Consider the following 13,902-nt stretch of genomic DNA (forward strand, 5'->3'; position numbering starts at 1 on the left):
AGGAGCCGCGCCGGAGCCGCCCGACCCCGTCGCCGAAGGAGCTCGCCGCCGGAGCCCGAATGCCGCCGCCCGCCGCCCCGTTCGTCGCCCCTCGCCACCCCCGTCCAGACCCCACCGGAGCCCGTCCCGAGCCTCGCTGGAGGTTAGCCGCCGCCGCCGTCCGCCGTCCGGTTTTTTTAAAAAAAACCGCCTCGGTTTATCTTTTTTTCGAACCCTAGGTTTATTTTTTTAGATCGGTTTATTTATTTTCTGTCGGTTTAGTTAGTTAGTGAGCGTTCGCCCGACCCGTTCGTTTTAACGAACGTGTTCGTCGGTTAGTCGTAGCTAACGAATGTCCGTTCGTTTAACCGTTCGTTAGTTTCTTTTTCGTCGGATTTTCCGCGATTATTCCAGATCGCGATTTCTGATCAGATTTTTGTTCTGGTATATCTTTTAGCTCGTTTATCGGAATCAGGCGATTCAAGCGCCTAGATTTCATCTCGAAATTCTCTTTCTGTTTAACCTATTCAAACAAGTTTTTGCTACTGTAAAATTTGAACTAGATTCCGATTAGTAAACGAAGCTTGTTTCTTTCGCCGTTTGACTTTTGTTGCTTCGTTCGATTTGTTTCTTTTTGCAAACCGGAGTTCTTAAGTTGAAATTTCTGGTTAGATCTTTTATTTGAGTTTACCTATGTATTTGATGAGTGCTTATTGTATGCTTTTTTGTTTGCGATAGAGTAACCGGAGTGCGCCGCTTGCTACTTCGAATCTCTAGGTTTAACGGATCATCAGCAAGGCAAGTAACACTTTGATCATACTTCTTTTACTACCCAGTTTTATTGCATTAGACCAATCCTCAAACATTGCATGATTAGGATCTAATTAAATTGTGGGTATTGGGATGTACTTGAGGTAGTACCTATTACCTGTTTATTATCAAACCCTTGGGAGTTACTTCTACGTTTGCTTATATCGTTATGCTATGCTAAGTAGACGTGGATTGGGTTTGAGTGTTACCATGACAGATGTGAGATTGTTAATTAATGGTAACCTTAAGGTGGCAACTAAAACTCACTTCTGGGTGGATTGAGGTACCTGGGTATTCAAGGATTGCCTGTTTTTCTTTTGGACCGCCACCTAGGTTCAAAGGGATCTTGAGATTATTCATGCTAGAAACTTCTGTGTGTAGCCGCAAGCTATTATGGGCTCTAGCATAGTTGACTAAGTTGTGTGAACTCTTACAGTGGTAGACTAGAAGATGTAGGGGAAAGTAGGTGTAACGGTCTACCCATTCGTAAGGTGCAAACACTTCTGGAAGACTGTGTCTCGGTCATCCGTTTCTCAAACATCATGTAGTGCGAGAATCAAGCGGAGGCGATCGAGTCTTGTGGGGAAAAGTGCACAAACCTCTGCAGAGTGTACAAACTAATCATGATTAGCTGTGTCCCCGGTTATGGACGTCTTGAGTATCTAGTATCTGGATTCCATGTGAATCTCATCATGTTACTTTAATTAATTTTGTTGGGTTAATGATGATACTTAATTGGGATTGAGGATGCTGTCAACCATTCTCAATGTTCAACAACCACCATGATAGTTAAATAAAATTTATTCCTTTGCAGTAGGGAAAAATTGGCTTTTCGCAAAACTGTAACCATAGAGCCTTCTACCAGCCATATATGCATGTAGTATAGCATTATTTTGTTCATTACTCTCTATGTGTTACATTGCCAGCATATTCAATGTGCTGACCCGTTTTCGGGCTGCAACGTTTCATGTTGCAGACTTTTCAAACGATGAGTAAGGTGCCTTAGGTCATGGTCTTATACTCAGTGATGCCGTTGGAGTTGATGGACTCACTTATCTTCCAAGTCTTCCGCTGTTATCGTATTTAGATGGCCTTAAGCCATATTTGTCATACTTATTTCTCTCTTGAGATACTCGATGTAATAAGTGTGTGATTGCTACTTTGTTATAAATCCTCCATTCGTACTGTGCGTGTCAGCATTACTGATCCAGGGATGACACTGGTGCACGGTAGATCAGACTGTTTGAGGTCTGGTCGCTACAACATCACGCCGTTCGTACTTCATCAGCCTTTCTCCCCTCCCCTCTCGAAACCCTAGACTGCTCATCCACCGGTGTACCAGAGCCCATTCACTGCCAGCGGCGTCCACCTCGCCGGATCTGCTACTGCGGCCGCATCTACCCTCCCACCTCCCATAGAAACAAGTAGACTGCTCATCCACCACTGTACCACATCCCATTCAGTGCCGGCCTTGTCCACGGCGCCGGATCTGCTTTGCCGGTACTCTCGTCAACCGTAGCGCATCTACAACGGCTCATTCGTACTCCCCACCGGAGACGCTTCGTCCACACCCCCCCGGAGCCGCCCCACCGATGCCCCCATCGATAGCCTCTTATCCTCTTCGCCGACACCTTCCTCAACCCTACCGGAGCCGCTTCGCCAACACCATTGTCAACCCCACCGGAGTAGCTTCGCCTATACCATTTTCAACCCTACCGGGGCCGCTTTGCCAACTCCCAAGTCCACGGTGTGAGATCCGCTTCCTGGCACCCTCATCCAACCTACCGGAGCAGCTTCTGACGCCCCGTCCATGGCCGCAGATCCGCATCATCGACACCATCCATAACCCAACCACCGGAGCAGCTTCACCTACGCCCTCGTCCACGGCCACAGATCCGCTTCGCCCACACCGTAGTCCACCCTACCGGAGCCGCTCCACAAACACCCTACTCGACGGTTCTAGATCTCCTTACCAGACCTCGACAGCCAGCGCAGCGTCATCACCCTTGACGTTTCTAACCCGATTCCCACCGTCTGGCAAGATGCCAAGCACCCGCCATGGCCTAGGTACTTGTCACCTTTAAACCCGACCAGCATCACCTGCCCGATGTACTTCAAATATACTAACATGTCGCTGTTACCTGTTATGCAGCTGGCAAAAACTACACGGATGATGTTTCTTCTGGATCTAATAGCTTGGCCACCCAAAATCCTGGACCGAGGCATTGCTATGATCTTGTAAGCGCGTCTCTCTCTCTTGTATTGTTCTGTGGCTGCCAGCGTGCTTTGCTAGGATTTTCGACCAGTAATCCCTTTGTGCAGACAATGATTTCTACTACAGGCTGCTAAATTAGATATGTAGATGCCATACATGATACTACCTCGTACCTCCGTTCCTAAATATAAGTCTTTCTAGAGATCCCACTATAGGCTACATACGGAGCAAAATGAGTGAATCTACACTCAAAAATGCATCTATAACATCTGTATGTGGTCCATACCGGAATCTCTACATAAACATATATTTAGGAACAGAGGCAGTACATTACACAAAATTGTAGGTGGCATGTAGGAATTCCAGTGCACTACATTAGGCTCCATTAGAGTGCCTGCTAGTCTAGCACATAGAGTCATGGCTAGTTTATGCTACACACACAATCATTAATTGGTGGTTTAAATATGCGCAAGGGATATGCAATGTATTATCATGTAGAGATGTTTGAAATTAGCCATATCAACTTGCAGATGGGGTTACAGAATGAAAAAGTACAAGATGTATGTGGCAATTTCATGGAACATCGCAAAAAAAGGAGAGCCCGCGGTGAGCCTATACAGTGTGCTATGGTACGTCATTCCTCCATTGCAATCATTGTGACATGTTATTTGTATGTCAGTTCTATTGGCCAAGTTTCTTAGGGACAGTTATTACGAGTTATCCTAAGAAAATAAGCACCTGTGAATATAAGCTCCATGTAATAAGCCAACCAGTTCTTTTCACTGATCAGTGAAAAGTCTAGATTGTATTATATTTTTGGGATTATTAATTCTATGCCCCCGGTTCCTTAGTTGTGCTCAGTTTTCCCCATTCGTTAACTTTTTCCTCACTTTTCCCCATGCGTCGGGTTTTCTGCTTTCACATTTTCCTCACTTTTGCCCCCGAAAAATTGCTCAAAATCCCTCACTTTTCCCCATGTGGGGAAAACTGAGCACAACTAAGGAATTGGGGGCACAGATGGAATAATCCCTATATTTTTTCATTTTGCTGCACATATGAAAATTAATTTGACTTGCAAACATCACAAATTGAACCCAGTGCAGTAATTAATATGATAGGAAAACAGACCATCACTATTTGCTCAAAATGCAAATACAAAGATACCATCTACTTGGCACAATCTACTTTGGTCAATGTTTTCCATAGAGATCCCATTGCCTAATTTAAACGAAGAATGCATCACCCACATTTAAATGAAGAACAATTATTTATTAAAATTCGATGGTCCAAGTGGCTGGTTATTATCATATAGCAGCACCACCTGAAAGCATCATATAGCAGCAGTGGCTCATAGCAACTCATCATACAGCAGCAGCAGTGTGCAATTCATCATATACCAGCAGTAGCTCATAGCAATTCATCATATAGCAGCAGCAGGAGCAGCTCATAGCAATTCATCATATAGTAGCAGGAGGAGCAGCTCATAGCAATTCATCATATAGCAGCAGCAGGAGCAGCCTATAGCAATTCATCATATAGCAGCAGCAGGAGCAGCTCATAGCAATTCATCATATAGCATTAGCACGAGCAGCTCATAGCAATTCATCATATAGTAGCAGCAGGAGCAGCTTATAGCAACTCATCATATAGCATCAGTAGCTCATAGCAATTCATCATATAGCAGCAGCAGCTCATAGCAATTCATCATATAGCAGCAGCAACTCATAGCAATTCATCGTATAGCAGCAGCAGGAGCAGCTCATAGCAATGCATCATATAGCAGCAGCAGAAGTAGCTCATAGAAATTCATCGTATAGTGGATCAGAATGAAAATTTGGCAAAAAATCAGAGGAGATCCTCACCTTGTTGGATGAGCTCATCCTTCGACAGCACCTCAAGGCCACGGCCTAGGAGGTGGGGAGGGGGAATAAGATGCAAGCGGGCAGGGCAATGAACGCTTGCGTGTTTGTTTTTACTTGAGGGTGAGGTGTGACGCGGGCGTCAACAGTTGCATTTTGAGTGTAATATAGGAAGACAACATAGTCATTTCACTATTACCCTTCCCTTCAATTTTTAGTGAGGTTCTACCCGAAATACCCCCCTCCAAAGCAAAATTAGTTAAGCCCAAGCCCATAACTCAAAAATGACTTCTTTACATCTTTTGTGGCTTATTTTGACAATAAACCCTGAAAAGGCGGAATAGAACTGGCCCTTAACCTGCAACTCAATTGTTCGTGCAATGATGAATCACTCCTGCCTGCTATAGTGTACATTTAGGCATCATCATACATGGCATAACCTAATACATGTGCATTCCATTGTAGAATCTGGAATATGCAATGTTTATGTTAGTTCATACGTTGCACATGATGTTTGAATGCCCCTTAAATCTGGTCAGTCAAGTGATGGTCTTTAAGCCTCCTTATTTGCTTCTTTTCTTGATATGTAAGATTTGCTCACACATCTGTTCAATTGCTTGTTTGCATCAGCCAGCCATACTAGGACGGTTTGCTTTGATTACTTGCTGTTCTTGACCTAACACTCTAACAGAGCTTGTCAACGATTTAAACACTAAGGGCTGGTGTAGTGGGGCCTTGTCTAACTCATAGATGACATAAAGGTTTGGCTGTACACTAAAGTAGGCTCTCCAAGAGTACGTGGAGATCTAGTTCGAAGGTATGCCTAGTTTTTACATAGTGCAGACATAGTAAATGCTCATTTCATTGTGTGCAAGTGCAAGAGATGCGGCATGTTTCTTTATGTGGTGTTGTTTTGTTATAATCTCATCCTTTTGTGTTCACAGACTGGAAAGTATGCTTTTGTTTGACTATGCATCCAGTTCGTTGTTATCTCTATCTTTATCTACATGGCTATTAACACGCACTATTCTTGAGAGTCAAGACACCGTTTTGCTCTAAAGAGCAAAAAAAAACCCAGATAATTACTAATGCACCGTTGAGTACACAGATTCTTTTCCTGTTCGTACTGTAGTATAGTAAGGAAAAACTGCTTGACCAAATCAAGGTATCTTCCAAGGAGACGAGTAACTAGTTTGTGTCACCTTGCAGAGGGGGTGCAATGAAGATAAGATTGAGGATTTCCAAGTACAAGATGTTAGGAAGGAGCCTTGCAAGAGAAGTAGGAGCTGCGCTGAGCCTCTTCAACCTGTTAAGGTAAGTCACTGTATCCAACTCAATAGTTCAATTCCTTGTTTGTTTCAGGCATAGTTAATTTGCTCTTTTCAATTGCTTTATTTGTCCTCAGTTAATGAGATGCCCAAAGAATGATGCCTGATGTTGGGTACTTGTATAACTATTAGTTGACATAATTAAAGGCCTTACCATTTAATTACTCTGCCGAAGTGTGCCTAACGCTTTGAAGTCTATTAGCCAACTATTATTGCATGAGGCTCACAATCTAGTTTATACTAAGCTAATGATTGCATAGTTTTGCTTGTTGTAGTATATTTGTATGAAACCCTCTGCTGTTCATTATGCTCCCTAAGACATTAATTGAGCTACAAAATGGCCAACTGCTTGCTTACTTCTACGCAACGTGCTGTCTAAATTTGTAACTTGTCTGTGTTTTGGATTGGGCCCCAACATCATGCTCCTCTGGTGAGCTAAGAGAGATTTCTCTATGCAGGCTGCACAGACTACCTTTTTATAAATTTTAAAATATCACCTGCTTATGCTTCATGACGTGTAACCTTATTGTTAGTCCTGTTTTGCCATGTACAAAATAGTCTGTCTTGCTCGCTTCACTATTGTAACTATATTTTTGCCCTAGTCATGTGTACTTACAGAAACATTTCAGGATGAAGTGACATCAACACAAAGATCTGCGAGTAGTGCGGTAGGCCGTTACCGAATGATTATGGATTGGAATTGGAATGTGCTGATGTTCTCGAGCATCAACTAGAGGTGGCAAGACAATGTGTACATGATTCTCGACGTACAATCAACGAGTTGAGACTGGACATGCAGGTATTAGATGCAGGAGTCAAAAAATGAAACAAGACACTGAGGTAACAACGAAGGAATTGGAGATTTTGCAGACTAAATCCGGCCAATCCTATTTTCTGAAGAGATTATAGTTCAAATGGTAAGTTATGTTCATGCGCGTCCATGATGTATGAGCTGTATTTGCCCAGTGTATGTAATTTGCTGTTTTTGTATGCTTTATTATCAGTGGTGCCGAACCATAATGCTCAGTGGGTATAATCGGCTATAATTTCTTTATTGTATAGTGTAGGATTATTCTATGTTTCTATGCCTTAGCCTCTTTATTGTATAGTGTATGTTTTTTAGAGGTGATAGTATGGAGTAGGATAATTCTTTGAATATGCTATATCGTTCAAATGGGGGCCAACTCGCCCAAATGTTGTAGTGACCATGGCCCTCCACAGGCCGTACGATCCATGGGCCATCTACGGGACGGACGATCCATGGCCTTCTATGGCCGTCGGATCCGTGGGCCTTCTATGGGCTCTCGGATCCATGGGCCTTCTATTAGCTATCGGATCCATGGGCCTTCTGTGGGCCGTCGGATCCATGGGCCTTCTATGGGTCGTCGGATCCACGGGCCTTCTATGGGCCGTCAGATAAATGGGCCTTCTATGGGCCGTCGGGTCAATGGGCCTTCTACGTCACGTAGGATCCATGAGCTTTCTACGGGCCGTCTCATCTATGTGCCTTGTACGGGCTATATAAGGGGTCGTAAACGGGCTAGAGTGGAAATCGTACGTTTTATGGGCTGAACATAATGGGCCGTTAGTAGGCCATATTTGATGATGCTATGAAAATGGCCCAACAGATTAACGGGCCACAAACGAGCCGACTGTATCCACGGGCTGAATTTGGCCCACAAGCAGAAAAGGCTAGTAACGGGCCGTAAGTAACCGAATGCTGGAAATGAGCCCAAGAATAAATGGGCCCTGAGAAGGCCGAAAGGTAACACGAGCTGGAAACAACCCAATGGAATAATGGGCTGCTAATGGGTATAAAGTGATACATGGGCCGGTTTCACCACGGGCCGTTAAAGGGCCGAGGGTTACTAAGGGCCTCATATGGGCCGAAAGACGTCATGGGCCATACATGGGCCGGAAGTTAAAACGTGCAGGAATTATATTGGACGGCCCAGATGACGCTACTGGGCCTAATTCGGATAGGCCGTAAACGGGCCCTGGGTTAGCGGGCTGTAAATGGGCTATATGGGAACAGGCCGTTAACAGGCTTGCCGTGGGCCGGCCCGCCACCTTTTGACCAAGTCAAATGGGCTGGCCTTTTCATAGGAATGGGCTTCTGTTGGGCTGTGCCACGTGTCGACGTATCATAGGCGCTTTGTGTGAGTGGATGACATCTGTCCCAATGGTGAGCCGACACGTGTTTCCTCCAGCCAACGATGATTTTACACGTGGAAAATCCCCATTTGTCGGGGCTGTTAACGGGTTATCGGATCCAAAACCGGACCCGATAGCTTAACGGCGTTCCGTTACGGTGGATCCCACGTGTTGGTCACCCTTGACGAAAGCACTTCTGTGACGCGCGATTTATCGTAATGGAAGTGGACACTTCCGTGATGATAATTTTGGTAATGTCATGGAACACTTCTACGACAGCACAATTATGACTATCTTGATTCTGTCATAAATTTGTCATGGATGTACATGCATGACAGAAAACGTGACCTACTGTGACAAACACGTATCATCACGGAAGTTTATTTTTTTGTAGTGAGTGCTATGTCCGTGGCTTGCGCTCATGTATTGCGTGAGGGTTGAAAAAGTTGAAGCGCGTTAAAAAGTATGAACCAATTGCTCGGCTTGTCATCGGGGTTGTGCATGATGGGAGCATTTTGTGTGACGAAAATGAAGCATGGCCAAACTATATGATTTTGTAGGGATAAGCTTTGTTTGGCTATGTTATTTTGATAAGACATAATTGCTTGGTTAGCATGCTTCAAGTATTACTATTTTTATGTCAATAATAAAAGTTTGTCTAGAATCTTTTGGATCTAAACATTCATGCCACAATAAAGAGAATTACATTGAAGATTATGTTAGGTAGCAATCCACATCAAAAATTCTTTTTTTATCATTTACCTACTCGAGGACGAGCAGGAATTAAGCTTGGGGATGCTTGATACGTCTCCAACGTATCTATAATTTTTGATTGTTCCATGCTATTATATTATCTGTTTTGGATGTTTAATGGGCTTTATTATGCTATTTTATATTATTTTTGGGACTAACCTATTAACCGAAAGCCCAATGCAAATTGCTGTTTTTTTGCCTATTTCAGTGTTTCGCAGAAAAGGAATATCAAACAGAATCCAAACGGAATGAAACCTTTGCGAGGATTGTTTTTGGAACAAACGCATTCCAGGAGACTTGGAGTGGAAGTCAAGGAAGCAGCGAGGAAGCCACGAGGCAGGAGGGCGCGCCCCCACCCTCGTGGGCCCCTCGCAGCTCCACCGACCTACTTCTTTCGCCTATATATACGCTTATACCCTGAAAACATCGAGGGGAGCCACGAAACCACTTTTCCACCGCCGCAACCTTCTGTACCTGTGAGATCCCATCTTGGGGCCTTTTCTGGCGCTCCGCCAGAGGGGGAATCGATCACGGAGGGCTTCTACATCAACACCATAGCCTCTCCGATGATGTGTGAGTAGTTTACCACAGACCTTCGGGTCCATAGTTATTAGCTAGATGGCTTCTTCTCTCTCTTTGGAGCTCAATACAAATTTCTCCTCGATCTTCTTGAAGATCTATTCGATGTAATACTCTTTTGCGGTGTGTTTGCCGAGATCCAATGAATTGTGGGTTTATGAACTTGATTATCTATGAATAATATTTGATTGTTCTCTGAATTCTTATATGCATGATTTGATATCTTTGCAAGTCTCTTTGAATTATCGGTTTAGTTTGGCCTACTAGATTGATCTTTCTTGATGGGAGAAGTGCTTAGCTTTGGGTTCAATCTTGCGGTGCTCGATCCCAGTGACAGAAAGGGAAACGACACGTATTGTATTGTTGCCATCGAGTATAAAAAGATGGGGTTTATATCATACTGCTTGAGTTTATCCCTCTACTTCACGTCATCTTGCCTAATGTGTTACTCCGTTCTTATGAACTTAATACTGTAGATGCATGCTGGATAGCAGTCGATGTGTGGAGTAATAGTAGTAGATGCAGAATCGTTTCGGTCTACTTGACACGGACGTGATGCCTATATTCATGATCATTGCCTTAGATATCATCATAACTATGCGCTTTTCTATCAATTGCTCGGCAGCAATTTGTTCACCCACCGTAATATATGCTATCTTGAGAGAAGCCACTAGTGAAACCTATGGCCCCCGGGTCTATTTTACATCATATTAGTTTCCCGTCAACTAGCTATTTCTTTCGCCGTTTATTGTGAAATCTTCATTTTCCAATCTATACAAGAAAAATACCAAAAATATTTATCTCATTATCTTTATCAGATCTCACTTTTGCAAGTGACCATGATGTAACGCCCACGATGCGGCTATATCTCCCACGTGTCGAGGCACGACTTAGAGGCATAACCGCATAGTGGTTTTGTCGCAAGAAGGGTCATCTTCACACAATCCCATGTAATGAACAAGAATGGGATAAAGAGTTGGCTTACAATCGCCACTTCACACAATACATAAATATAATTCATACATCATCCAAAATACAAACATATAGACCGACTACGGTCAAAATCCAGATGAAAATAAGACAACCCCAAATGCTAGATCCCCGATCGTCCCAACTGGGCTCCACTACTGATCATCAGGAAAAGACACATAGTAACGACCACGTTCCTCGTCGAACTCCCACTTGAGATCGACCCCATCATCTGCACTGGCATCGTCGGCACCTGCAACTGTTTTGGTAGAATCTGTGAGTCACGAGGACTCAGCAATCTCACACCCGCGAGATCAAGACTATTTAAGCTTATAGGAAAGGGAGGTGCAAGAGGTGGAGCTGCAGCGGCAATAAGCATATATGGTGGCTAACATGCACAAATGAGAGCGAGAAGAGAAGCAACGGAACGGACGTCATCTAGCAATGACCAAGAAGTGATCCTGAACACCTACTTACGTCATGCATAACACAGACCGTGTTCACTTCCCGGACTCCGCCGAGAAGAGACCATCACGGCTACACACGCAGTTAATGTATTTTAATTGGGTCAAGTGACAAGTTATCTACAACCGGACATTAACAAATTCCCATCTGCCTCATAACCGCAGGCACGGCTTTTGAAAGATAATACCCTGCAGGGGTGTCCCAACTTAGCCCATCATAAGCTCTCACGGTCAACGAAGGATAAACCTTCTCCCGGAAAGACCCGATCAGTCTCGGAATCCCGGTTTACAAGACATTTCGACAATGGTAAAACAAGACCAGCAAAGCCGCCCGAATGTGCCGACAAATCCCGATAGGAGCTGCACATATCTCGTTCTCAGGGCACATCGGATTGTCCAAGCTTCCGATAGGCCAACCCAGAGTTGCCCCTGGTGCCCACCGGCAACTGACAGTTTGGACCAATACTCAGAGGAGCACTGGCCCGGGGGTTTAAAATAAAGATGACCCTCGGGCTCTAGAAAACCCGGGGGAAAAAGGTATAGGTCGCAAATGGTAAAACCAAGGTTGGGCCTTGCAGGAGGAGTTTTATTCAAGGCGAACTGTCAAGGGGGTCCCATAAATCACCCGACCGCGTAAGGAACGCAAACTCAAGGAACATAATCCCGGTATATCAGTAACTAGGGCGGCAAGAGTGGAACAAAACACCAGGCATAAGGCCGAGCCTTCCACCCTTTACCAAATATGTAGATGCATTAATTAAATAAGAGATATTGTGATATCCCAACATATCCATGTTCCGACATGGAACACACTTCAACTTCACCTGCAACTAGCAACGCTATAAGAGGGGCTGAGCAAAAGCGGTAACTTAGCCAAACAACGGTTTGCTAGGAAAGGATGGTTAGGGGATGACATGGCAAAATGGGTCACATGATATAGCAAGTGATAGGTAGCGGAGCATGGCAATAGAGCGAATAACTAGCAAAGCAAAGATAGAAGTGATTTCGAGGGGTGGTCATCTTGCCTGCAAGGTTCTCAGAGTTGTCGAAAGCTTGCTCCTCGTAAGCGTACTCAACAGGTTCCTCGTTCACGAACTGGTCTCCCGGCTCTACCCATGACAAGAACACAAGCAAACGGAACCACAATCAACAACGAGAAATGCACAAGCAACATGATGCAAAACATGTATGATATGCAAGATATGGTATGCGATGCATATGCGTGCTCCGGAAGGGAAATGATGAACATGGCAGTAACTTGGCAAACCAAGCATGCCACTGGAAAGATGAGATGATTTCGGTCGAAATCGATATAAAGATCACCGGAAACGGATGCACGGTTTGCAAATGGCAAGCAAAACAAGAATGACACGAATCTGCGATTAACAGCAAGATAGCACTTAAAATGCAACAAGCAAAAATGCTACAGCACTCCAACATAGCAACAAAGCACATGGCAGTGAACTACTGGAGATTCTTGACAAAAGATGAACACTAAGCTACGGCTAGTTCACAACATATCAAGCTCAAACAAGCATGGAAAAAGTGCAAAAGATAACAGGTTCACAGACTTTGTGAAAAACTGGACATGGCAGAAAACAGCATCAGGTAGCAATGTTCAGAGCACGAAATCAACATGCTACAGGAACTCAACATAGAAAAACAAGGCATGGAAGTGTTCTACTAAAAGCACATGACGAAAGTCCCTTAATGACCATAAGCCAAAAAGGACCAGAAGAGATGATGGCAAGCATGTAAACATAGCAAGTTTCGTTATCAGGTTTCAGACTTAGCAGAAAACAGAGCATGGCAGAAATAATAATATGTAGGACCCTTTGTGAGCTTGATGCACTCACTACAGAGCAATGCACTACAAACCAAGCACACCTACAGCAATATGGCATGTTTATGAAGCTAACCATGGCAAGAACAATTGCATAGCATGTATGGATCAATTACAATAAGCTTGGCAAAATTGCATATCATGTTGAGAATCCGCCAGAAATATTTTATAGCAAAAGTAGAGCAAGATTGAGTCATGCTATGGCACTCCATAATTGCAAACGATTGCAGAAATTGATCAATTATAACTATAGCTACAAAACATCCTTACTGAACATCTCCAAAATATGCACGGGTCTCTCTGTAGCATCAAGTTTACAAGGCAACAAAATAACAGCACACGAGGACTTAGAGAAATCACCAAGTCCCTGAAATCAGAAACATTACGGGACCTACTTTGCATACTTGTAATAGTCACCACAGAGATCACAAAAATACATGGCATACAACCTTGGAAAGATGGCGTGGAATAATTCAAAACACATGTAGAGCTCATGCTCATAAGATGCACAGATTAAATGATACAAAAAAGACAAATCTCCAAGTTCTGTCAAGAACCAGAGAATAACAGCAACTAGCCCTCTTCCAACAGAGATTTTGGCATCAAGCTGACTTCTAATGAACATGGTGCAATTGAACAAAATGAAGAGCATCACGAGGCGAACAATTTGACATATTACACGCGCGAATCGGAGCTACATGCGAGGAGTTATGGCATCACGAACAGGGCAAGATGCTGAGAAAAATTATGACAGGAATTTCGGGGGGTCGAGGAAAGTCAACTGTACAGTGATTTTCGATCGGATCTGGGGGAAAGCTCGAGCTCGTGCTCGTCGCCGGCGGGAGAGAAGAGGAGGCGGGCGGCCGGAGAGGAGAGGAGGCCGGAGGCGAGGTCGCCGGCGGCGGGGGCGGCAAGGTCGCCGGCGACGGGGGCGGCGCGGCCGCGGCGG

The sequence above is a fragment of the Triticum aestivum genome, chromosome 6D (genome assembly GCF_018294505.1).
Source record: "Triticum aestivum cultivar Chinese Spring chromosome 6D, IWGSC CS RefSeq v2.1, whole genome shotgun sequence".
Taxonomy (NCBI): domain Eukaryota; kingdom Viridiplantae; phylum Streptophyta; class Magnoliopsida; order Poales; family Poaceae; genus Triticum; species Triticum aestivum.